General features: G+C 39.7%; 1 protein-coding gene across 1 annotated transcript in view; it reads left to right on the plus strand.

The window, feature by feature from the left end:
• Positions 1-25,575, plus strand: part of GRM5 (glutamate metabotropic receptor 5) — a 552,707-nt gene that overhangs the window by 320,452 nt on the left and 206,680 nt on the right. The gene's annotated exons all lie outside the window — the stretch shown is intronic.

Raw genomic sequence — 25,575 nt, forward strand, 5'->3', positions numbered from 1 at the left:
AGCTAAAACTACTTTGGTAACAATCTGTGGGGTAAAATGTTACAGCTTTCTCCACCCAGTAGATTGTGTGAGATGGGAAGCAATTTTTAAGGTGGATGGCAGTCTTGCGGGCAGATACTTACTCAAGTACCTTGTACCAGAGGCTGAGAGTAGCTGCTTAACAAATTATTCATATTTTATGAAAGGATGCTCACCCTTCCCTTCACTTAATTGTATCCTAGAGACAGTTAAGATCCCGTTAGATTTGCACTCATCAGTCAATATAGATGACTCCCACTCAAAGCTCTCTCTGAGGTATTATCTCAGCTTCACTTCTACTCATTGGTTGTCAAAACGATATTTGAGAAAAAGGCTTAGATTTTGTACAGTAGAGTCACTCCATCCACAGAAGAACACACCTTCTGTGCAGGCCTCTGTAGTGTTGTCCGTGGCATTCATTCATTCAACAAATGTCAGTCGGACATCGCCTGTACATCCAGGCCTATTTTAGGCTTGAGGCCTAGCAGTGAACAAACCAGACACATAGCTCTGTCTTCATGGAGCTTACATTCTAGTGAGGAGAAAAAAGTAATAAAGAGATAAAGATTAAGTAACGTGTACACCATGTTAGGTAGTAATAAGTACTAAGGAGAAAAATGTTGCAGGGAAGGAGAATAGAGCGTGTTGGACAAGGGATGGGATGAGGCCATTTTAGGCAGGCGGGCCAGGCATGATTCACTGGGTGGGGCCATGAGGGTAACAACTGGAAGGAGAGGAGGAATTCACTCAAATGTCTTCTCAGTCAGGTCTTTCACAGAGTCTGTGGGTTATTTGAGAGAAGGAATCCTGTGCATGTCCAGTCCTAAACGAATGTATACTATGAGTTAAGCTTTTAGCATATAAAAGTGAAATAGACTCTATGCTCCCCCTCACATCATAACAGGGAAAACAGTCAGAAATAAATTATTTCAATGCAGTGAAAGATATAGGTATAGAGACATAAAAAGCAAAATGAATAGGAAGATAGAGAAGTGAACTGAGCCTATGGGGAATACAGGGAGGGAATTACAGGAAAGAGGCGATATTTGAACAGAGGATTAAAAGATGATAATGGCTACTAATAATAACAGCTAACCTTTTCCTTTCTGTCAAGAAAATTTACATGAAACATGTCTTTTCATCTCCGTATTTCAAATTACATAACTAGTAAGTGAATACATTTCTACTGTCAGACTTTCAAACAAATGCATAGGGTGGATATGAAACGCACACACCACTCTTCCACTCAGACTGGCTGTAAAGCCTGGACCTGCCTGCTCCATATTCTCAACCAATATGTATGGAAGGCTTCCTGTGCAGTGAGAACCATCTTAGGTACCTTGAATACAAGGATTAAGACAATATGAACCTCAGCCTCAAAAAGGCTACAGTCCAGTGATTCCAGGCAAGTGGAACCACATGGACAGGCATTGACATATGAAGAAATAGGTCTTGTCACCTTCAAGTGGTTTGGTAAAACTAGAAAACAGACTATATCTCACAGAGAGTTCTAGGGATTAAGTCTGGAAAGATTATAAATCTTTCTGGAAAGAGAAATCTTATCTGGAAAGATAGTCAAGGGCTAGATTATAAAAATCTGGTATGGTAACTAAGGCATTTGGATTTTTTAAATATTTTCTATGAGGAGCCTTTAGAAATTATTTTTAAAAAAAGAGTGATATTTTTGAATGTTCATAGCTCTTTTGCCTAAATAAAAGCCTTTTCAAAATTTTAATTAATTTCCTTATAATCTTTCTAATACACTAAAAGGTTTTATTTTATTTTATTTTTTTAAAAGACTTTTATTTATTTATGAGAGAGAGAGCACGCACATAAGTGGAGGGGCAGAGGGAGAGAGAGAAGCAGACTCCTCTCTGATCAGGGAGCCCAACATGGGACTCAATCCCAGGACCCTGAGATCATGACCTGAGCTGAAGGCAGACGCTTAACCAACTGAGCCACCCAGGTGCCCAAAAGGTTTTATTTTAATTAATAATACATAATTATCCTTCTAACTATAAATAGCTATTATAGAAAATATGGAAAACACAGAGAAGTATTGGGTAGCACACAATATACATCTGTAATTCAACCACCTAGAGAAAAATGTTAACATTTTGATGTATTTCCTTCAAACTTTTTCCTAAATATTTGTGTATATTTCCTTAGTGTGTGTTATATGTACCTACTACTATGCCATAGACATCGTCCCATGTCTTTAAGTATTCTTCAAAAACACAATTAATGGCTAGAGAATAATATTCTGTTGTATGGAAAGATCTGTTTTATTTAGTTAGCTAATTTAATGTAGTATTTAAAAACATGAGCTGAGGATTCAAACAGAAGTAGGCTGGAGTCTTTGCCCCAAACTCATCAGCTGGATCTTTCAAGGAACTCAGTCTCTATAAACCTCAATTTTTTCATTGGTAAAATGGAGTTTGAAAAGGGATCTAGTTTATAAAGTGGTTAAAGACATTGAATCAATTGTGGAAAATGTTTCAAAACACAGTGTCTGGGAATATTAAACAATAAATGTTAACTACTATACTCATTAACAATATTAACAAATGTTATTATTGTATATAGTAAAATATTAACAATTATCTTTCTGATGTTTCAGTGCTTATAAAGTAATCTTTTTTTTTTTTTAAGATTTTATTTATTCATTTGAGACACAGAGTTAGAGAGAGAGCATAAGCAGGGGGAGAGGCAGAGGCAGAGGGAGAAGCAGGCTCCCCACTGAGCCAGGAGCCCAATGTGGGGCTCGATCCCAGGACCCTGGGATCATGACCTGAGCTGAAGGCAGTCGCTTAACCATCTGAGCCACCCAGGCGCCTCTGAAGTAATCTTAACATACACAAGGACTAACAGATTTTTTTTAGTATATAACCCTCAGTAGTCACTAATCCTGGTTTTCTGTGATAAAGAACGGATTCCTATTTAAATGGCTCAGTCTACAGAAGGACGTTTTTGTACGGAGTTCTTTTCCTTTAAAGAAAGGAAGCAGGGTGCCTGGGTGGCTCAGATGGTTGAGCGTCTGCCTTTGGCTCAGGTCATGATCCCAGGTCCTGAGATCAAGCCCCACATCGGGCTCCCTGCTCAGCAGGGAGTCTGCTTCTCTCTCTCTCCCTCTGCCTCTCCCCACTGCTCGTGCTCTCTGTGTTACTCTGTATCTCTCTGTCTCAAATGAATAAGTAAAAAATTAAAAAAAAAATGAAGTCGTTGCATTGTGTAGCTTTGCTAGTAAGGCACAGACATACATGATGATTTGCTGTTTTTCTAAATAGGAAAGAATAAAAATGCAAGCAAGTAGGCTGGCTTAGTTTCCATAATTAGTCCAGGTCACACCAACTTAGCCAAACCCGAAGAGCCTAGGTAATCTACCTCCGGCCTAAGTCACTCAGGGTTTAGGCTGGTGCTGGCCCAGCGCTGCCCGTGAGTTTGCAGACCAGACTTCATCCTTACTAACAGCTCCCATCTTTTTCTCTCTAGCATTCCCTCTCAGAGCAACGCTCTGCTGACAGAAACATGTACCTCTTTTTTTTTTTTTTTCTATTTTTGTAGGACACTTGTAGAGTAATAGAAAATCAGAATTCCAAAGCTGGAAGGGATTTGAGTGTGCATCTAATTCAGTGTTTCCTAAATGTGGTTGTGAATCAGAATGACCTGAGGCTGTTGATAAAACAGAAACTCTCAGACCCAACCCCAGATAGTTTAATTCTATATTTTTAACAAGCTCCATGGGTTATTCTTATATACAACCAGGTTTAGGAAACACTGATTTGATTAATCTTCCCACCTAGAATAAAGCTGAGTGCTAATTCAGGCAGGAAATGTATCCTTTCTTCACTATGTCCTTGATCCCTAATGCTACATACCCAAAGCAAAATTCCAGAGTTGGCACTTAGTAAATACCTGTTGAAGTGAAAATGAAACCACAGTGGATCCTCAGCATTATTTGTGTATATTCATGTTTACTCATCCCGGTTCCAAAAATGATTTAAGGCAGCTTACCAATATTCATGTAAAATCTCTCTCCATTCTGTTTCAGGAGAGGATTCAATTGTAGAATAATCCAGGAAGGATCAGAAGCAATATCTGCTTCCTAGATAAAATCCCACCCTAAATTAGTAACATCCACCTTATTGAGAATTGCATAGTTTTTTTTTTCTTTCATAAAAATATCATCATGGAAAGGTATTGTGATGTAGTTGGCAAATCCTGTGTCTAACAGTCAGATAAAACTACATTTAGATCTTCCTATATGTACCATGCTTAGCCCATTATTATGGGCTCTGCAGTCCTGGGAAATAAACTTAACTGTTCTTTACTACTGTTTCTTTATTGACAAGATTCAACTCAATTCATTTTTATTTCACAAATATTTCTTGAGCATCTATCATATGACTGGTACTATTTTAAACACTTGGGGGAACAAAACAGACAACTACCACCCTCATGATCCTTTTACTCTGTAAGGCATAACTCTGCCTATTTCAGAGGATTGTTGTGAAGGTGAAATGTACATAAAGCCTTTGTATATTTACAAGCATTCCATAAGTGTTAATTCTCTTCCCCACCTTTGATTCTTTTCAAGTGATATATACACACCCCAAAATATAGTTGGGAAAATAATTCTCCCAAATGTCCCTTTTTAAAAACACTTCTAATTCTGAAGAAAAATAAGGCAGAAGCTGGGATCCAAAAAAGTCCCTTAACCTGTACTGAGGTTCTTTCTTTGATGCAGAACTAGTGGAATTTATGGTCTCATTTGGAATTTTTCACCATGACGGGTCCCAGGGAGAAGCAAGGAGTCACATCTTTATAGAGTTCTAGATGCAGCTGTGCTATAGATGATCTAATATACACCAACAGGAAACCTGCATCTGCCTCGTTCTTGTGTACATGAAACTCCATTTCACAGATTACTTGAGAACTTTATGAAGGGACTGTAGATGCACTTGCAAACAGCAGAGGCCAAGTGATTGCCATCTAGGTGTGATCAAGCTGCAACTATATCTTGAAGAAGGGACGCTAGTGATTTGTAAAACTGCCGGACTCTTCCGTGCTATACAGCCAGACCTGTGAGCTGCAAGACATGATCTAGATCTGTTTCCCAGAATGTCTCCATCAAAATAATTCTCCTCCATTTTTACCCTGAAATGAATAAGTGCTCCCAAAGATGTGTGTTTTCATTTTTGTGAAGCTGACCTTGCAGCTGACACTCCCGGCCCAGCATTTCCATGCATTTCTAACATTAGGCTCATCTACCTATTCTCTGAGAAAACTTCCTACCCCTCTGCTCCTACCCACCCATACTCTAATAGCTCCTTAACCCCAGTTAAGCTCCTTAACCCTGCATCCTTTTGAAAACCTTTCACAGCCCCCCTGTAGCCCATGGTAGCTCCTCCACCTTCTAGATCTCTCCAGAATTTATTGTCTCTGCCACTCTTTCACTGGTTAACTGAAACTCCAAAACAAAACCCTTAACTAAATATCAAATTAACCACCATGATTGAAAGAGGTGAAAACTAAAATCCACATTCGTGGCACAAAAAATCCACCTATTTGAAATCTAAAAAAATATCTTTGATAAGTTGATTATAGGCCATAAGATTCATAAATCTTAAGATTTCAGTGTCAATCTTTTTCCTGTTATTGTCTTTGAAAAATGTACTGTTTTCAACAGAGAGAAAAAAAAATACTGGTTTATTCATTTTCTTGGAGATCTGTCAACAATTTGGGGGAATTTTCAGGAAAAATTGAAAATGTGTTTCTCCTGTAGCATTTAACATTTTAGGCCCACAATGAATTTTAGTCTCCAAAGAAGGCCCGGAGTACCTGAGCCAAGTTGCCCATGTCTGCAGAGGTGAAGTTGCATACGTCCTACTGGAGAAAAAGACTACTCTTCTTCCCTCTATGGAACATTTACAACATTGTATTCATGTCTCTCACATTTTAGTATTTGGTTATACAGCAAAAAGTGTCTGTACTCCTGGACACGAGAAGGAGATGGGTAAAGACACCTCTGTTCTGTCACTGGGTAGCAAATGGCACAGCAAGATCTGTTTCGGTACATGCCTTTCCTAAGAAAAACAGCCATCACTAGCCGAGCACTTATGTGACAGACACTGTGCTCAAAGCTTTATAATTATCAAGATTCTTTCATCTTCACAGCAACCTTAAGTGTAGATGCAATTACCTCTATTTAACACGTCAAAAATGGAGGCTTGGGAAAAAGGATCGTGTTACTTACCCAAAGCTCTTAGTGTTAATCCCTTCACTTTCCTGTAATAAACCATGAACTCTCTTGGGAAAGAGGACATTTTTATTAATATTTATTTAGAAACCACTTGACTAACGCAGAACGGCTCTTAGAACATGCTTAGTAAATATTTATTTTGACAAAATGTTCAAAGTGAATTAGAGGTACAGTGTGGTACTATGCTTTCTGGAATGCAGTTGAAAACTATGAGTGTTCCAAAATTTTATTATAATCTGCTAAGATCTCCCCAAATCTAGAAGGAATGGAAGGCAGGCATTCCTTTTTTCTACACTAGGGCCTTTCTATACCCAGGCATAGAGGCAAACATTGACCAAATGGAAGATAGAAGCCTTGGTGAATACCAAAGGCACCAAATAGGGACAACAATGTATAATTGTCAATTTCTTACAAACAGAAAGATAATAACTTTTGGCTTTTGTATTGGTTTTTATATTATTCACAGCATGTACAGGATAAAATTGTACCTGATTCTAATGATGTTCCTATGATGGTGACAAGGCAAGTTATTATTTTCATTTTACAGTTTAGTGAAATTGTCCTGACCGTCAATGGTATGACCCAAGTCTTCTGATTCCTAGTCTGTTTTTCCTTATGGATTTATTGACATCAAACTATGAACAAGATTCATTCTAAGACCATTCTAACCTAAGATGACTAAGTTACCTTGGTTATTTAAGACTCCTGCCTTACCTCCCATGCAAGTAAGATATTAAGATCACAACTCTGGTTATACACTTACAGTCTCAATTTTCCCAGAGAAGCCCCAGGCTAGCCCTATAGTCAATGCGAGATGAGATGAATAAAGCGCCAATGGGGCCACTAACAGCGTCTCATTGAATAATGCATCAATTCCTCTACCAAACAATCACCAAAACCCTAGACTTCAGACAATGTTGGCTCTAATGAGTTCCTACAAGCTATAGACCATCTCTCCTTCCAATATATATAGGATGGGGGAGGGGAGGACTTCAGAAATGGTCACTCAAATATTTCAACCAAAGTAATGGACCTCAGAGCAGTCATATAATATGTCAGTTGTTTACAATTTATTACTGAATCTCAGTACCTTCTTGAAGAAGGCAACTTATGTTTTGTTATTTATAGAACTGTTTATATAGGACAAGAGAGAAGAATTTTAGGCTTTCAAGGGAAGCTCTCCTCTCTCGTCTAGTAATTACTTCTGTATCTCTGTCACAGTGCTTTATACACTCATTCATCAAACATTTATTAAGCAAAAATTGTGTACTATGATGGCTTCTTGAATGCAAAATGATTAAGATATAATCCTTGCCCTCAAGGAGTTTATAGGAAAGTGTAGATTACTGTTATTAGAGTTGGTGGGTTATAATGGAATCTCTTTCCCACAGTTCTGAGACTGACTAGTTTGTGTGACTTTGAAAAGTCTCTGAACTTTGACTCTTTATTCTTTGAAATGTCAATAATATGAATTAGGAGAGTGTGTTTTTGATACTGCCTATTTGCCAGACACTCTTCTAAATGTTGTAAATGAATGATGACATTTAATCCCTTCAGTAGTCCTAATCAAAAGTTAACTCTTATTATTCCCATTTTATAGATGAGGAAACTGAGAGATTAAACAACTTGCTCGTAGTCATACAGATAGCAAGTTGTAGGTCCAGGTTGTAAACCCAAGGACTCCGAATCCAAAGCATGTGTACTGGAGAAGTGCACGTTAGTATGAGAACCAGGAGAGCTTTAGGCAAAGGATTCTAAGGCTGGAAGCTTCCGCTGCCTTTAGAATAAAGACACATTCCCTTAAGAACACCCCTTGCAGTTGCACTTCCCATCCACAATGGTTTCTTCTCAGCCCAACCCAGAGCCCTAGTGGCTAACACATGTGGACTTCATCAGTGGGCTCTTTTGCCTTTGGATTCAGCCACTAGGAGGCTGGAGCAAGAAGTTCCAGGGAGGAAGGAATGAAGTTGGGTTATTTATTCCTCTGGTGGGCTCCTTTTCTGGGGGGTTATTTTGAACCCATAAGAAGTTTCAGTTATTTTTGAATAAATTAATGGAAATGGAAGCCAAAGAAAGACTACATTTTTCAAATTTTTATTAAGTAATTTTGAACCTTTAGAGTTGAGGAACTCATTATATTTTGCAAAGCAATTTATAATAGCATGCTATATTTTCAACCACACTTCTTCTGTGAGGAGGGAGAAAATGCACTGGGGAACTTAAGTGACTTGTCTATTTTGCTATAAGCAGTCTGTAACAGAACCATGATTTAATCTCAGATTGGGGGCAATCCATGTCCTATTATGACCGCCTCTCTTGGGCTCCTGCTAGCAAGCCAGGCCAGCATGGTCACCTGCTTAGCGGAAGTTTCTCTCAGGTCCTAAGAATAAAAGGAACTTCAATACAACTGTTTCAGGGATGTGCTGGAAACTATTCTTTTCTAGACATTTTTTTTTTTCCTATTTTGTTGCCAGTACTTTCTTCCCACCCACCAGTTTCATGAAACCATACAAAACAACATTTTCTGTGGGGAACCTACAATTGCAACTTTGCAAGGGCTTTCTTTTGGAGCAGAGGAAGGAACAATGCCTGTCTTTAGGGAATCTTGTTTGAAACCTCTTGATTGCAGAGTGCCACAATACTGAGAAACGTTAGCTGAGGTAATTCGGCTCCCGGGGCAGTTTAATTTGAAACAATTGGAGTTGTGAATATGAATACCCAGCATTTTCCTTCCGGTTTGTGGAGGAGAGAAAAGCGAAGGGGCCTTTAGCAAGAAGCTGGAAGAGGCAGCTTGGTAGGCAGCTGGGTTGTACCTTGCTCACTTTCCCACTTCACTGGGCTGACTCCAGTGGCACAGTTATTTCCTATTGAGAACAGATTCCGGTTTGTTCAGGGCATGTTTGTGAAGAGAGATTTTCAGACTCTCAGCCACAATGGGGCATTCACACATTCACAACCCAGCTAAATTTGCCCCGGGGGCACACGGGGATGATGCCAGCAACACAGGCTTGCCTGGGAATAGTCACAGAAATACAGCCTCTGTTGCCTTCGAGTGAGTTCGGGCAGACAGCCCAGGATCCAGTGCTGGGGGTTTGTGCTGGTTTCTACTGCCATCAGTCAGGATGACACGTAGGTAGCCTCTTCTCTAGGGCACTCTTTGAGTTCCCTCACTTCAGACTAGGTTGGATTCCATTTCCAAGAAGGCCCTTCCTCATTCCGGGCCTCACTGGCCTTGCCTACCTGCTTCCATGCCAATGGTCCACGGAAGTCTCTCAGCATTGCAAATCCAGGCTTGCCACACCCTGCTTAAAGGACTCCTTTTTGCTCATCAGAAGGAGGCCTGGCTCTACATGACCTGACCTCTAACCAGCCCTTTAGCCTCATGGTCAATCTCTACTTTATCCTCCCCCCATGCTACGTCTACCCAGAACGCTTCACGCGACCCTGACCGTGATCACTTATCTGGTTGTGTCTTTGCCCATGGGACTCCCTTCCTTGTCACTGTCTTCCTTGGGCCACTCACTGATCTTTCCAGATAAGTCAGCATCTTCTCCTTTGGGAAGCTCTGATAGCTACTCTCTCTCTTTGCTGAACATGTTGACAAGCAATTGTATCCAGTCAGGCTACTTCTTTTGTGTTGGTGTACCACTATTAAAGGGTTACAGTGTGAAGGATATATATGGAATCTGTTTAAAGGCACAAAAATGTTGAAATTCCATACTGGAAAAATGTTCTTCTCCAAAGAATCCTGAAGAATATATGCATAGAGAATAAAAGTACCCTGCTTTTTTTTTTTTTTTTTTGAAGATTTTATTTATTATCTATTTTAAGAGAGAGCAAGAGAGTGTGTGTGAGTGGGGGGGAGGGGCAGAGGGAGAGGGAAAGAGAATCTCAAGCAGACGCCATGCTGAATGTGGAGCCCAACACGGGGCTCGATCCCACAACCATGAGATCATGACCTGAGCCAAAATCAAGAGCCGGATGCTTAACTGACTGAGCCACCCAGGCACCACAGTATCCTGCTTTATTAGCTGGGCCATGGTCCATAGCACTCCTGATATATAGCTGAAGCTTCAGTCTAAAGGTCCTCCCTTTTTTCCTCAGCTTGAATCAAAACCTCAGGATTGTATCACCTTACCAGAGGCTTCATGATACAAAAAGTTGAAGTAACAGCAACACTCTTCCAAATGTAGAGGGAAATAGTAAGTAGGTATAATATATGAGAGTTGGGGATGGTCAGGCTGGTTGGCTCAGCCAACTAGTACCTCCTCATGTCATAGAGAAGAGAAAAGGGCTTTCCACATGTGCATGGCCTTTACATCCAAATGACCCTGCTCATGTCTTTATCTACCATATACTTCTATATAACCAAATGCCAGGCATTGATCTAAGTAGTTTTAGATATTAACTTAATCAACATAACTAGATGAGATAGGTTTATAATATTTTATAGGTGAGGAAATTGAAACACATTAAATCATTTACCCAGGATCACACAGATAACAGGTGGCAGAACTGGGAGTGACCATCTTATTAATGACTAAACGAGGATCAGTCAGTCATCCACTGGTTTCCCCCTGAGGGACTCAGAAATGAGGTACACAGAGAGCTGCAGAATTATTCCTTGGTCCTCATCCAACAAGAATAAGTGAAAGAGAGAAGCATCATCAATCCTCAAACACTGCAACCTGTATACCCTGTCAGTCAGTAATTAACTTTAAGATCACGAATTTCATTAGTTTTCTCTTTACAATGCCAGTGATTTGTCACCACTAAATACCATCTTCTTTAATGAAACACCAGTTCTATATACAGCTATTAATTCTGAATTTAAACTTAGCTGTAAACAAAAGTATAGATGTTGTGAAATCATAAGCACTCATATCTTGGAGAAGTTGTACAATCTCTCTTGCACAATAAAGACATTTACTTAAAGGTAAATCAATATCTGTAATTGTCAGAATTTGATCATTAAGACACAAGGGAAGTCACCTTAGGAAACAGTTTTTAAAATAAGGTAACCATACATCCAAGTTTATACCTATAATCCCTGGACAACTGTTAATAATGCCTCTTTCACCCATGGGTTGGATGATAAATTATATGGCTACTTTATCTAAGAGAACATCCCATGTCAGACACTTCATTTGCCCCTGTGGGGAATGATAACAATACACAGATAGGAGGTATAGTTCCTGCCCTCGAGGATTTCACAGGGTGGATTTCACCTCACTTTGAAGGAGATACCTAGAAATAAAATTACAGGACAGTGCAGTAAATGCCAGGATAGAGATGTTGAGACAAGGTGCCTGGACAAAAGAGGAGAGGTACTCAGTGTAGAGTACAGTGTGAGGGCTTAGGGACTGCTTCTCAGAGAGAAAACACCTCAGCTGAATCTTAAAGGATCATGGATATTAATCAATATTTGAGGATCTAGAGAAAGATGGGAATTCATAATAGAAGAACAATAAATGTAACTTAATGAGATATGTGAGGGAGATAATAAATTTTAGTGGTCAAGAAACATGGGATTTGGGATCAAAGTGTCAGATTTTGAACACCAAGTCTGAAATGCTAGCTGTGTGTGTCATTGAAGTTATTGAAGCTCTCTGAGTCTTGGCTTCTAAATGGATAAAATAGAGAACAACCATGACTAATTCATAGGGTTGTTAGGAGACTTCACTAAGCTAATGTATGTAAAAAACTTTAAAAAGTGGGTAATACATAGTAAGTATTTAAAAGATTGATTATTATTGATTTAATTAGATTGAAACGTCTAGAGTGTATACATATGAATATCCTAAGTGGGGATGGGAGGGCAGTTTCTTGTGTGACTGACCCAAGGAGTTTGCACCTGATCCAGAGGGAAAGAGCAATTATTGAAGGGGAGCGGCACAGAGAGGAGTGCAATGATCAGATTAGATTTTTAAAAAAGCAATCATTCCTGACAAGTGTGTGGAGGATGGATTGGAGATGAGATGAGTAGGAGGCAGAGAGAGAAGCTATTTCAGTAGATGGTTAAGTGGCAGCATCATCTAACCCCATGTCAAAATCTTCACCATACTGGTGGGAAATCCTCGCCACAAAGCTAATTAACCACATTAGGGTTGTGAAGATGAAATTTGAGCCTTCAACACAGTAATACTCTTAGCATCTATTTGTATAGTGGTTACATTTAGGGTTAACTGAAATGTTAAATTTAGAAGAGACCTAAAGAAATGATCCAGCCCAGTGGTTCTCTACCCTGGCTACAATCAAGACCCTCTGGGATGATTCTACAAAATATCAATCCCCAGGTCCCACACTTGATCACTTAAGTAAGGGTCTCTGGGAGTGAAGCTCAAGCACTGATGGATCTTCAAAGCCCCCCAGGTGATTCTCATGTGTAGCCAGGAGCCAGAGTAGAGAACCACCACTGACCCCATCCAACCCCCACACTGGACACAGGTGGAAGGTGAGCCCCAGGCATGCTTTTCTCAGGATGTGGCTGATAATTGTATTACCCGTCTCACCTATAATATATAAACATAGTTTCTTATGTACTTATAACAACATTGGAACCTCATGGGCATTTGGTACGTAGTCTCATTTTGTAATATGTTTATACTGAGGATAGAAATGGGGGCAGGGAACAAGACAGGAAAAGAAAATTGCTAAAATAAAACAAAGAGAAGAAGAACTTTATGCACACAAAAGGACATAAGACCACATATGCATTCCACCAACCCAGGGTAGACAAGCCTTATTAAGTTATATATAATCAGTTTCCTCCTGTGGTAGTTGGGAAAGGGTAATTATGAGAGAACAGAAAAAAGCATAGCGATAAGAAAAAAGAAAAATCCCATGAAAGCAAGGGGCTATGTCAGTCTTCTTCATTGTTGCATCCCCAGCATCAAGGGCAGCACTTTGCAAATAGACTAGTTCCATGCTTTAGTTAAAGACTAAATAAGTGGAAGAAAGAAAGTGATGGAAGGAGAGCAAAAGGGTCAGGGAGAGTCACTCATTCACTTTTTCTCTTAAGTCTATTAAATCTTTCTGCACAGCCTCAGGGTTGAGAAAATAATTTTCAAAATGTCCAGTTCCATTTAAATACTGGGTTTCTTTTTCTGCCAGAAGCAGTTTTGAATGTCTTTGGGAGAAGAATATGCAATGATCCCATCCTAGGTCTGAGAAGACATTACTGGCATTCGTAGGCACTGGGGGTTGACACTTCAACATATAAGTTTCTAGGGAACACAATTCAGCCAATAACACCTTATCAGTGAGCCTTAATTCAATGAATCACATGGTTTGATCCTACAAAATTGTCCAAAAACAGCTTTTAAGTTACCCTCAAGTACATATCGCCTCCCCATAAAATCAAGTAAATACCAAATACTAAAAAGTAGCTGAATTTCCTCTTGGAATCATAACACAATATCTGGGTCTCCAGGAAACTGACACCACAAATCTGAAAAATGCATGTAGGGCCTTTGCTGGAGAATCTTGGTAACAACTGTGAAGGATAAAACAAAACAGGACTGAACAGAAGGAGAAGCTGAACTGTGAGGCAGTTGCAGCAGACAACTTTCTCTGTTCCTTTAGGACTCTTGAGCTAAATAACCTTTCAGAGCTTTCCCCTTTTGAAGTAGATTGTCCCTCTTTGTACCCCTGAATCACACAACTATTTCTGTGCATGGGGGATACCTTGGACAAAGGAGCTTTCCTGTGTCTGTCCCAGTCTATTTCTTGTACTGTTTGGATCTAGTGGCTTCATATACTGAGTTTACTCTACTAGAAATATCTACTCCAAGATTTTGATTGGTCTTTTTTCCTAGGAAAATATACAGAAGGAAGGTTGGTAGAACAAACCATAGCTGACTTGAGTCCTTCACTCATACTACTCTCATTCTCTCCTTCTGCTACTACCCATTCTAGATTTGTATGTTTACATTCTAGATTTCCTCACTTGTGCATGCATCCTTAGCTAGGCTTGTTTTGATGGCTTCCCTACTGGCTGTGATGCAGAGCTTCATCCCTGAGGGGTCTGAGCTCCTTGGTCACTATGTCCTTTATAGTCCGTGGCTACTGCACTCATTTTTCTGTCAAGATGGGACAGGGACATACTAAAAGACATTCCAGTGATTCACCCAAGTGGAAATCATATTATTCACTATCATTGTGGCCATTGTGTGTTGGCAGCTCTTCCTTCCTGATGACTTGGTCAATTACCCAGGCCAGGATGGCCTGCTTTCTTTACCCAAGAAATCTAAAATGACTGAGTAGCAGCTAAAGCTAACAGTTTATTGAGATGCTTGCTATGTCCTCTGCTGAAAGCATCTCTCTTTGGGAGCCAAGACCACTAGAACCACAGAACCTAGGTGTGTGGGGAGGGAAAACACAAATACCCCAAGTGAGACACATAGAGTGATGATAAGGGGGGCCACTCCTAGTTCCACTCTTGGCTGCTGAGCCAATACACTTTACCTACAAAAGACACAGCACGACTTCATTGATGAAAGATGTCCACTGAATCTTAAAGAATGTCATCCCATCCTCGGAGGGCATTGTATCCAAGCTAATACCTTCAAGACACTGTCCCAGTGCTCTATATGGTTGGCAGCTTCTGGGAGGTGCAATATGTTATAGGACCAGTGAATTACATGGGTATGTGACCACTACCACACCTCTTTGGCTGATCAGTGTGTCCCTTGGTCTAGTGCAACATTATGCAAGATTTCAGGTTGGTGGATCAAACACTCTGTGAGCCATCATTAGAGAGTCCAGCTGAGGCCCTGTGGACAGGAAAGGTAAATCCATACTTGGACTATGTGTTGGTATCACTGAAAATAAATTGTTTTCCCTTTCAAGGTAGAAGAAGTACAACACAGACATCATGTCCCAAGTAGTCGGTTAGTCTCCTTGAGCGATAGTTCCATATTGGGGACTTGACCTTGGTCTCTGTTGCTTGTAATTTAAAGCTTTACAGTGTCAATAGCTAGATCAGTCTTGGAGAATGAAAGCCCATGCTGTAAAATCCATGCATAGCCAATAGGTACTGTCTTCTTGAGCACATTGTGCCAGCAATGGAGTGGCCAGTGACAGAATGGCTGGTATTAAGTGGTTATTTGGTGCCCCTTCTGTGGTGATGCTTTCTGATGAACTTTAATGAACAACATAATGCTCTTCACACTTTGGCCACTCCCATAAGTTCATACATCTGTCTTTCCCCCAGACCTTCTTGCTGTGGATTTCCTTTTTTTTTCTTTTTCTTTAAATTCCTTGCAGCCAATAAACTATATATATTCTATGTCAGGGAACTTTTGTTCTCACATAAAGTAAATATTCACCAAAGTTCTGCCCATTGAGAGGATTCACACTTATCAAATAATCACAGAGTAAATAAAAACTTATAGTTGTGATAAGTGCTCTGAAATAGAGAACTGTGGTTCCATGAATGTGCATAAAAGTGGACATGACCTAATCGTGGATGTCATGGAAGATTTTGCTAAGGTAATGTTTACTGCATGGAGATACAAAGCAATAATAGTGTTGACTTGATGGAGAAAATAAGGAGTACTCAAGAAAGAGGGAACCATACATGCTGAGACCCTTTGGCAGGGGAAGACATGGCACATAGGAAGGATTAAAAGGTTATTCTGGCTGGAGTAGAGAAAACAGACAAGTGTGTGCAGTATAGTGGGACCAGTAAGCAAGGGCCAGACCATGCAGGAGTTTTGTCTTTACCCTGAAGAACTCACTAGATCATTTTAATCAGGAAAATAGATAATTAGGTTTGCATCTTTAAAATGTCCCCTAACTGCTCTGTGGAGGATGGACAAGGGACAAGACTGGGTGGTGATGGAGAGTTAGGGGGTCATTGCAGTTGTTCAGATGAAAAATGAAGATAACATAAACGACATTCAGCTGGTAGAGTTGGAGAAAGTGGATGGAGTTGAAGAGTATTCAGTCAGGAAATAAAAGGTATTCAAATTGGCAAAGAAGAAGTCAAACTCTCTCTTTTCGCAGACAACATGATACTTTATGTGGAAAACCCAAAAGACTCCACCCCCAAATTACTAGAACTCATACAGCAATTCAGTAATGTGGCAGGATACAAAATCAATGCACAGAAATCAGTTGCTTTCTTATACACTAACACCGCAACTGTAGAAAGAGAAATTAGAGAAACGATTCCATTTACAATAGCACCAAAAACCATAAGATACCTCGGAATAAACCTAACCAAAGAGGTAAAGGTTCTATACTCTAGGAACTACAAAACACTCATGAAAGAAATTGAAGACACAAAAAGATGGAAGAATATTCCATGCTCATGGATTGGAAGAATAAACATTGTTAAAATGTCTATGCTACCCAGAGCAATCTATACCTTCAATGCCATCCTGATCAAAATTCCAATGACATTTTTCAACGTGCTGGAACAAACAATCCTAAAATTTGTATGGAATCAGAAAAGACCCCAAATCGCCAAGGAAATGTTGAAAAAGAAAAACAAAGCTGGGGGCATCACGTTGCCTGATTTCAAGCTATATTACAAAGCTGTGATCACCAAGACAGCATGGTACTGGCACAAAAACAGACATATAGACCAATGGAACAGAGTAGAGAACCCAGATATGGACCCTCAACTCTATGGTCAAATAATCTTTGACAAAGCAGGAAAAAGCATGCAATGGAAAAAAGACAGTCTCTTCAATAAATGGTGCTGGGATAATTGGACAGCCACATGCAGAAGAATGAAACTCGACCATTCTCTAACACCATTCACAAAGAGAAACTCAAAGTGGATGAAAGACCTCAATGTGAGACAGGAATCCATCAAAATCCTAGAGGAGAACATAGGCAGTAACCTCTTTGACATCACCCACAGCAACTTCTTTCAAGATACATCTCCAAAAGCTAGTGAAACAAAAGCAAAAATGAACTTTTGGGACTTCATCAAGATAAAAAGCTTCTGCACAGCAAAGGAAACAGTCAACAAAACAAAGAGGCAACCTACAGAATGGGAGAAGATATTTGCAAATGACACTACAGATAAAGGGCTGGTATCCAAGATCTATAAAGAACTTCTCAAACTCAACCGCCAAAAAACAAATAATCAAGTCAAAAAGTAGGCAGAAGATATGAAAAGACACTTCTCTGAAGAAGGCATACAAATGGCTAACAGACACATGAAAAAATGTTCATCATCATTAGCCATCAGGGAAATCCAAATCAAAACCACATTGAGATACCACCTTACACCAGTTAGAATGGCAAAAATGGACAGGGAAAGAAACAACAAATGTTGGAGAGGTTGTGGAGAAAGGGGAACCCTCTTACACAGTTGGTGGGAATGCAAGTTGGTACAGCCATTTTGGAAAACAGTGTGGAGGTTCCTCAAAAATTTAAAAATAGAGTTACCCTATGACCCAGCAATTGCACTCCTGGGTATTTACCCCAAAGACACAGATGTAGTGAAAAGAAGGGCCATATGCACCCCAATGTTCATAGCAGCAATGTCCGCAATAGCCAAACTGTGGAAAGAGCCGAGATGCCCTTCAACAGATGAATGGATAAAGAAGATGTGGTCCATATATACAATGGAATATTACTCAGCCATCAGAAAGGATGAATACCCAACTTTTACATCAACATGGATGGGACTGGAGGAGATTATGCTAAGTGAAATAAGTCAAGCAGAGAAAGTCAATTATCATATGGTTTCACTTATTTGTGGAACATAAGGAATAGCATGGAAGACATTAGGAGAAGGAAGGGAAAAATGAAGGGGGTGGGGAATTGGAGGGAGAGATGAACCATGAGAGACTATGGACTCTGAGAAATAAACAGAGTTTTAGAGAGGAGGGGGGAGGGGGGATTGGTTAGCCTGGTGATGGGTATTAAGGAGGGCACGTACTGCATGGAGCACTGGGTGTTATACGAAAACAATGGATTGTGGATCACCACATCAAAAACCAATGATGTATTGTATGGTGACTAACATAATAAAATTTAAAAAAAAAAAAAAAAAGGGAAAAGTATTCAGTCAGTAACATGGACAACACCAGCTGCTGGATTACATATAGGAGAGATGTCTAGAATGGCTTCCAGGGTCTGGTTACAGGGGCGCCTGGGTGGCTCAGTGCGTTAAGTGTCTGCCTTCGGCTCAGGTCATGATCCCAGGATCCTGCGATGGAGTCCCACATTGGGCTCTCTGCTCAGAGGAGAGCCTGCTTCTCCCTCTGCCTGTCACTCCGCCTACTTGTGATCTCTCCCTCTCTCTGACAAATAAATAAATAAAATCTTTAAAAAAAATAAAAAATAGGGGCGCCTGGGTGGCTCAGTCGTTAAGCGTCTGCTTTTGGCTCAGGTCATGATCCCGAGGCCCTGAGATCAAGCCCTGCGTTGGGCTCCCTGCTCCGCAGGAAGCCTGCTTCTCCCTCTCCCACTCCCCCTGCTTGTGTTCCCTCTCTCACCGTGTCTCTCTCTGTCAAATAAATAAATAAAATCTTTAAAAAATAGTAATAATAATAAATAAATAAAAATAAATAAATAAATAAAAAATAAAGCAGGGTTTGGTTACTGTAACTGAATGGAAGGAATGGCAAGATATATACATATAAACATGTCCAGGCAAAATGTGATTAAATATTTAATGAGTTTACTTATATACACAGAGAATTCTATGAATTTTGAGCCTTAGTCTTCAATATGGTCCTTAATTTTTGTGTTGTGGATCCTGTAAGAAATTGATGACAATTTCATAACAGAAGTTTCATAACTTCTGTCCAAAAAAAAAGTGCTTTCCCATCAACTCATGATTTTGCATGTATTTTGTGGGCCAGTTTCATCCTGTTAATTTCAGTTCACATGGAATTTATGCGGTCTATAGATCTGAGGCAAAACAAGCTCTACCAAATCTTTATTCTCTAATGCGTACCCTGTCGCTTCACTTGCACACCACACAACACAATGTTGGAAGAGAGGGAACATAACTTCACACAGCTGCTACAGTTATCCATTCATTTTGTATTTTACTGTTGGTAAACAGATGAGTATCTAGTGGGCACTTGCAAAGCGCTATCCCAATTCTCACAGGGAATCACAAAACATAAAATGCTCCTCTGGGAACCCATGCAAAAGTACATTAATCTTTAATGACAGAACCAAACACAAGGGTTGCTCTGGCGTTACAGTCAGGAAAAAGCTGCTCTCCCTCAGAGAAAAACTGCCTTCTGTCAGCTCCTCTTTGAGTTCCTGGCTTCATGTGGCCTTGAGGGGTGGGGAATAAAATAGTTCCTTACCCAAGGATAGAGTCATTTGGATGCAGCTGCATTTGAAAGAGAATTGCTGACTTAGGGTTTGATTCCATGATGAGCATTTTTATAAACATACGATATATAGCGATCATATACACTACATGCTGTATACACATGAGACATAAACTATATGCTAAATCAGCTCCTGGGCCAATCCACAAATAATGGAAAAGAGAATAAGTGCTTAAATTGTAGCTGGCAGGCTTGGAAGGGAAAAAAATTAAGTCATATACAAGGAGATGCAGTATCACTTTCTCCAGAGAGTCTTTTAAAAGTATTCAATCGGGGCGCCTGGGTGGCTCAGTTGGTTAAGTGACTGCCTTCGGCTCAGGTCATGATCCTGGAGTCCCGGGATCGAGTCCCGCATCGGGCTCCCTGCTCGGCAGGGGGTCTGCTTCTCCCTCTGACCCTCCCCCCTCTCATGCTCTCTGTCTCTCATTCTCTCTCTCTCAAATAAATAAATAAAATCTTAAAAAAAAAAAAAATAAAAGTATTCAATCATCTGACATGAAATTTAACCATAATCTGGAGTTTAGAGAGTTTGATGAAGTTCAAACATTTTTTTCTATTTCTCTCATTCAAAGGTAATAACTCCAAATACATATTAAGGGTTTACTGTGTGTAAAATATGCAAAATATTGTGACACTACTTTATATACATCATCCCATGTAATCTTCACAAGCATACTATGAGGTAGGCACCATTATAAAACCCATTTTACTGAGGACTAAACTGAAGATCAGAAATGTCACTTAAGTTCCTCAGTGGGACTCCATGATTAAATACCAAATGCCATAATGAAATCCAGGCGTGTCTGACTTGGACTGCCAAAGTGCTATCTTATAAATGACCATTTCACCTAAACCACACATCCCACCTAAGTGTAACTTAGGATGAGTAGTTTAATATCCAAATCATCTGTCAGTCTTTTTTTTTTTCTCTCAAATCATGTCATTCTTGTCATCATAGTAACACACCTATCAAAGATATGTGTTGAGCCCTTGAAAACTAAACTGTAAATATTCTTTCAGGACCATTGTAATTGGAGGACACAGAAAACCCCACCAGGAAATATTTAAATATGAAGAAGTGTAATCTAAGTCATCATGTTGGAATCTTAATGCTTCTTTGGTAATGGGAATAGGTAGACTTACTTGGGACCTGGAGAAAAGCCTCAAAAAAAAAAAAAAAAAAAAAAAAAGAAAGAAAGAAAGAAAAAGAAAGAAAGCAAGCAACCTTACCATAGTTATTTCCTAAAAATACCGACCTGGAGCCTTTCAAAGCGGTAATATGATCACACGAAGTAGAGATATGCTCTTATGTGAAAAGTTTCTTCTTAGTGAATCTCAGCATTTGGTCTTAAAAGCAAGTAGGACGGCTGCACTATAGAAATAATGGAAGTTCATATTTGGAAGATGGCTGAGTTAAGTGGTCAAGCAGTGATATTTTCAACATCTAAGAACTGTACATTTTTAAAAGATAAACTCATTGCTACCTGGTTACATAATCCATTCTAGAGGTTGTTAAATTGCAGTCAGACAAGTCCTTTTGGCTTCCCTTCTGAAAATTTATTTAATGAAAATTAAGAAGCATGCTAGCTCTTTGCAATCTTCTTTCTCCTTGTCAGATGTCACACCTAGATGGCTGCAAATAAGCCCTCCCAATTATTCTGTAACCTTTGATTCAGACATGTAACTCTGAAATTAGTTGTTGAACTGGCACGGAGCCAAGGTTTATATGGTTCAATTCAGAGCTCATTTAGAAGCAGCTACTTCATCAGGAAGCTTAAAAACATTTCCATTTGAAGATCCAAGTTTGTCAGGTAGTCTTCTAAAAAACATGTGTGATGGATGTCTTTTAGCATTCTAGCACATTCATAAACAGGAGAAATAGTTCATCTTCCCCTAAGTCACATGTAACCACAGCCTAAGATGATTCCATAGCCATAAACATTCATATTTATATAATTAAAATACCCACAACATTGCTTTCTAAAAGACCAAGAAAGTGCATTCCTGAATAATCTTCCGTTGCATGTTCATGATGTTCTTCTGATTGTTCAGTCTTGCATTTAAGGGTATTAAGGGCCCTGTAACAGGTAGGGTTCTGTTTAAAGCTTGTTCAGGCTCATTAGCCTGGTCCCATCAAAAAAGTTAGATGCTCTAAAAAGTGTGGAACTGGAAATGAATTGACACCCAGTGTTCTTTCCACCTTCATGTCCTCTGGCAGTCTTCATTTGCATTCACACCGCTTCACTTAAACTGGGTCCCATCCTTGTGCTTCCTATACTATACTTTCTTGTGCCATTCTTTGTACCTGCCTGTAATGTTCTTATCTCCTGCTCCACAAATCCACATGAGAGTCTTCCTATGCTAATGCACTACAGAAATATGGTGAACTAAAGTGTTTAATAGGCCCAGTTCACTTTGAGAAAACCCAATACCCAGGAATTTGTTTCACCAAGCTGATATATCAGAAAGAAATAGATTATTAATAAAACTTAAAATCACCGAATCACTTTGTGAAGGAAGCTGTCTGATTATTCAACAAATCCTCTTGTCTAGTCACTCTGTTTGTAGAAGTTATCATAGCGACTATTTATTGAGTTCTGTGAAGTGGGTACTCTTAGCCCCAACTTGAAGATGAAGAAAAGAAGGGTCAGAGAATTTAGGTGATTTGTTTATATCAAGAAGAATTAGAATTAAACTCATGTCGGTGCTTACAAAGTTCATATTTGAAACGCCCCTCCTTCTCTTTCACCACTCAGATCCTAGCATATGTTGGGAACGTTTCTTCCCTAGTCCTAATATTTCCTTCCTCAGAGGGAGCTTAATTAGTGTAGCTCTGGGCTTCTCTCTGAGGAGGTAGGGTGACTTCTCTGACTGGTAAGTGTGGGAAGAATAATGAGTATCAGCTCATCTTTACCTTTCTTCTGTGGAGAGCAATCCTTATTTTAGAGCAAGAACTGTCCCAAGTTCCTAAATCTTATGTGTTCAGCCTGTCCATATGGAAAGGTATGGCCCATCGAACGCTACCATGGTAAGTGGGTAAGTCTATCTACTTCTGGGGATACGTATTAAGAAGCCCACTTGTTTCTCCACGAGAGTTGTCTCCCAGCTTAGTGTCATCAGTGATTATGGTGATACTTTACCCCACACTGTTACTCTTTATTTCTCAATTTTTTCAGAATGGAGCAGAGATAAGGGGTGCAGTTTGATAGCCTGCCCAGATCCCTAGATTCTACTTCCTCTGAAAAGCTTTTTCCAAAGCCAAGTCAGAAATCGCTTTTCTTTTTCTCCTCCCCACCATCTTTTGTATTTCCATACCAGCTTTTTTTTTAATACTTAATATATATAATTTGATGAGTTTTAATCATAAGCACACAACTGTGAAACCATAACCACAATCAAGTTAATGAACATACCCATCTCTGTCAAAGTTTCTTAGAGCACTTTTGTTGGCTTTTTTTTTCCTTTATTTTTTTTTCCTTTTTTTTATTATTACGTTATGTTAATCACCATACATTAAATCATTAGTTTTTGATGTAGTGTTCCATGATTCATTGTTTGCATATACCACCCAGTGCTCCATGCAGTACGTGCCCTCTTTAATACCCATCATCGGGCTAACCCGTCCCTCCAGCTCCCTCCCCTCTAGACCCTCAATTTGTTTCTCAGAGTCCATAGTCTCTCATGGTTCGTCTCCTTCTCCGATTTCCCCCCTTCATTCTTCCCTTCCTGCTATCTTCTTTTCTTTTTTTTTTTTTTTAACATAAATGTATTATTTGTTTCAGAGGTACAGATCTGTGATTCAACAGTCTTACACAATTCACAGCACTCATCATAGCACATACCCTCCCCAGTGTCTATCACCCAGCCACCCCATCCCTCCCACCCCACCCCCCAATGCAGCAACCCTCAATTTGTTTCCTGAGATTAAGAATTCCTCATATCAGTGAGGTCATATGATACATGTCTTTCTCTGATTGACTTATTTCGCTCAGCATAATACCCTCCAGTTCCATCCACGTCGTTGGAAATGGCAAGATTTCATTCTTTTTGATGGATGCATAATATTCCATTGTATATATAAACCAAATCTTCCTTATCCATTCATCTGTCGATGGACATCTTGGCTCTTTCCATAGTTTGGCTATTGTGGACATTGCTGCTATAAACATCAGGGTGCACGTACCCCTTCGGATCCTTACATTTGTATCTTTGGGGTAAATACCCAGTAGTGCAATTGCTGGGTCATATGGTAGCTCTGTTTTCAACTTTTTGAGGAACCTCCATACTGTTTTCCAGAGTGGCTGCACCAGCTTGCATTCCCACCAACAATGTAGGAGGGTTCCCCTTTCTCTGCATCCCTGCCAACATCTGTCATTTCCTGACTTGTTAATTTTACCCATTCTGACTGATGTGAGGTGGTATCTCATTGAGGTTTTGATTTGGATTTCCCTGATGCCGAGTGATGTTGAGCACTTTTTAATGTGTCTGTTGGCCATTTGGATGTCTCCTTTGGAACAATGTCTGTTCATGTCTTCTGCCCATTTCTTGATTGGATCATTTGTTCTTTGGGTGTTGAGTTTAAGAAGTTCTTTATAGATTTTGGATACTAGCCCTTTATCTGATATGTCATTTACAAATATCTTCTCCCATTCTGTTGGTTGTTTTTGGTTTTGTTGACTGTTTCTTTTACTGTGCAAAAGCTTTTTATCCTGATGAAATCCTAATAGTTCATTTTTGCCCTTGCTGCCCTTGCCTTTGGCAATGTTTCTAGGAAGAAGTTGCTGCGGCTGAGGTCAAAGAGGTTGCTGCCTGTGTTCTCCTTTAGGATTTTCATGGACTCCTGTCTCACATTTAGGTCTTTCAACCATTTGGGGTCTATTTTTGTGTGTGGTGTAAGGAAATGGTCCAGTTTCATTCTTCTGCATGTGGCTGTCCAATTTTCCCAACACCATTTGTTGAGGAGACTTTTTTCCATTGGACATTCTTTCCTGCTTTGTCGAAGATGAGTTGACCATAGAGTTGAGGGTCCATTTCTGGGCTCTCTATTCTGTTCCATTGATCTATGTGTCTATTTTTGTGCCAGTACCATACTGTCTTGATGATGACAGCTTTGTAATAGAGCTGGAAGTCTGGAATTGTGATGCCGCCAGCTTTGCTTTTCTTTTTCAACATTCCTCTGGCTATGCGGGGTCTTTTCTGGTTCCATACAACTTTTAGGATTATTTGTCCATTGCTTTGAAAAAAGTGGATGGTATTTTGATGGGGATTGCATTGAATGTGTAGATTGCTCTAGGTAACATTGACATCTTCACAATATTTGTTCTTCCAATCCATGAGCATGGAACGTTTTTCCATTTCTTTGGTGTTCCTCAATTTCTTTCATGACTATTTCATAGTTTTCTGAGTACAGATCCGTTGCCTCTTTGGTTAGATTTATTCCTAGGTATCTTATGGTTTTGGGTGCAATTGTAAATGGGATCGACTCCTTAATTTCTCTTTCTTCTGTCTTGTTGTTGGTGTATAGGAATGCCACTGATTTCTGTGCATTGATTTTATATCCTGCCACTTTACTGAATTCCTGTATGAGTTCTAGCAGTTTTGGGGTGGGGTCTTTTGGGTTTTCCACAGAAAGTATCATATCATCTGCAAAGAGTGAGAGTTTGACTTCTTCTTTTCCGATTTGGATGCCTTTGATTTCTTTTTGTTGTCTGATTGCTGTGCCTAGGACTTCTAACACTATGCTGAATAGCAGTGGTGATAGTGGACATCCCTGCTGTGTTCCTGACCTTAGGGGGAAAGCTCTCAGTTTTTCCCCATTGAGAATGATATTCGCTGTGGGTTTTTCATAGATGGCTTTTATGATACTGAGGTATGTACCCTCTATCCCTATACTCTGAAGAATTTTGATCAAGAAAGAATGCTGTACTTTATCAAATGCTTTTTCTGCATCTGTTGAGAGGATCATATGATTCTTGTTCT

The sequence above is a fragment of the Phoca vitulina genome, unplaced genomic scaffold, assembly GCF_004348235.1.
Source record: "Phoca vitulina isolate PV1807 unplaced genomic scaffold, GSC_HSeal_1.0 scaffold101, whole genome shotgun sequence".
Taxonomy (NCBI): domain Eukaryota; kingdom Metazoa; phylum Chordata; class Mammalia; order Carnivora; family Phocidae; genus Phoca; species Phoca vitulina.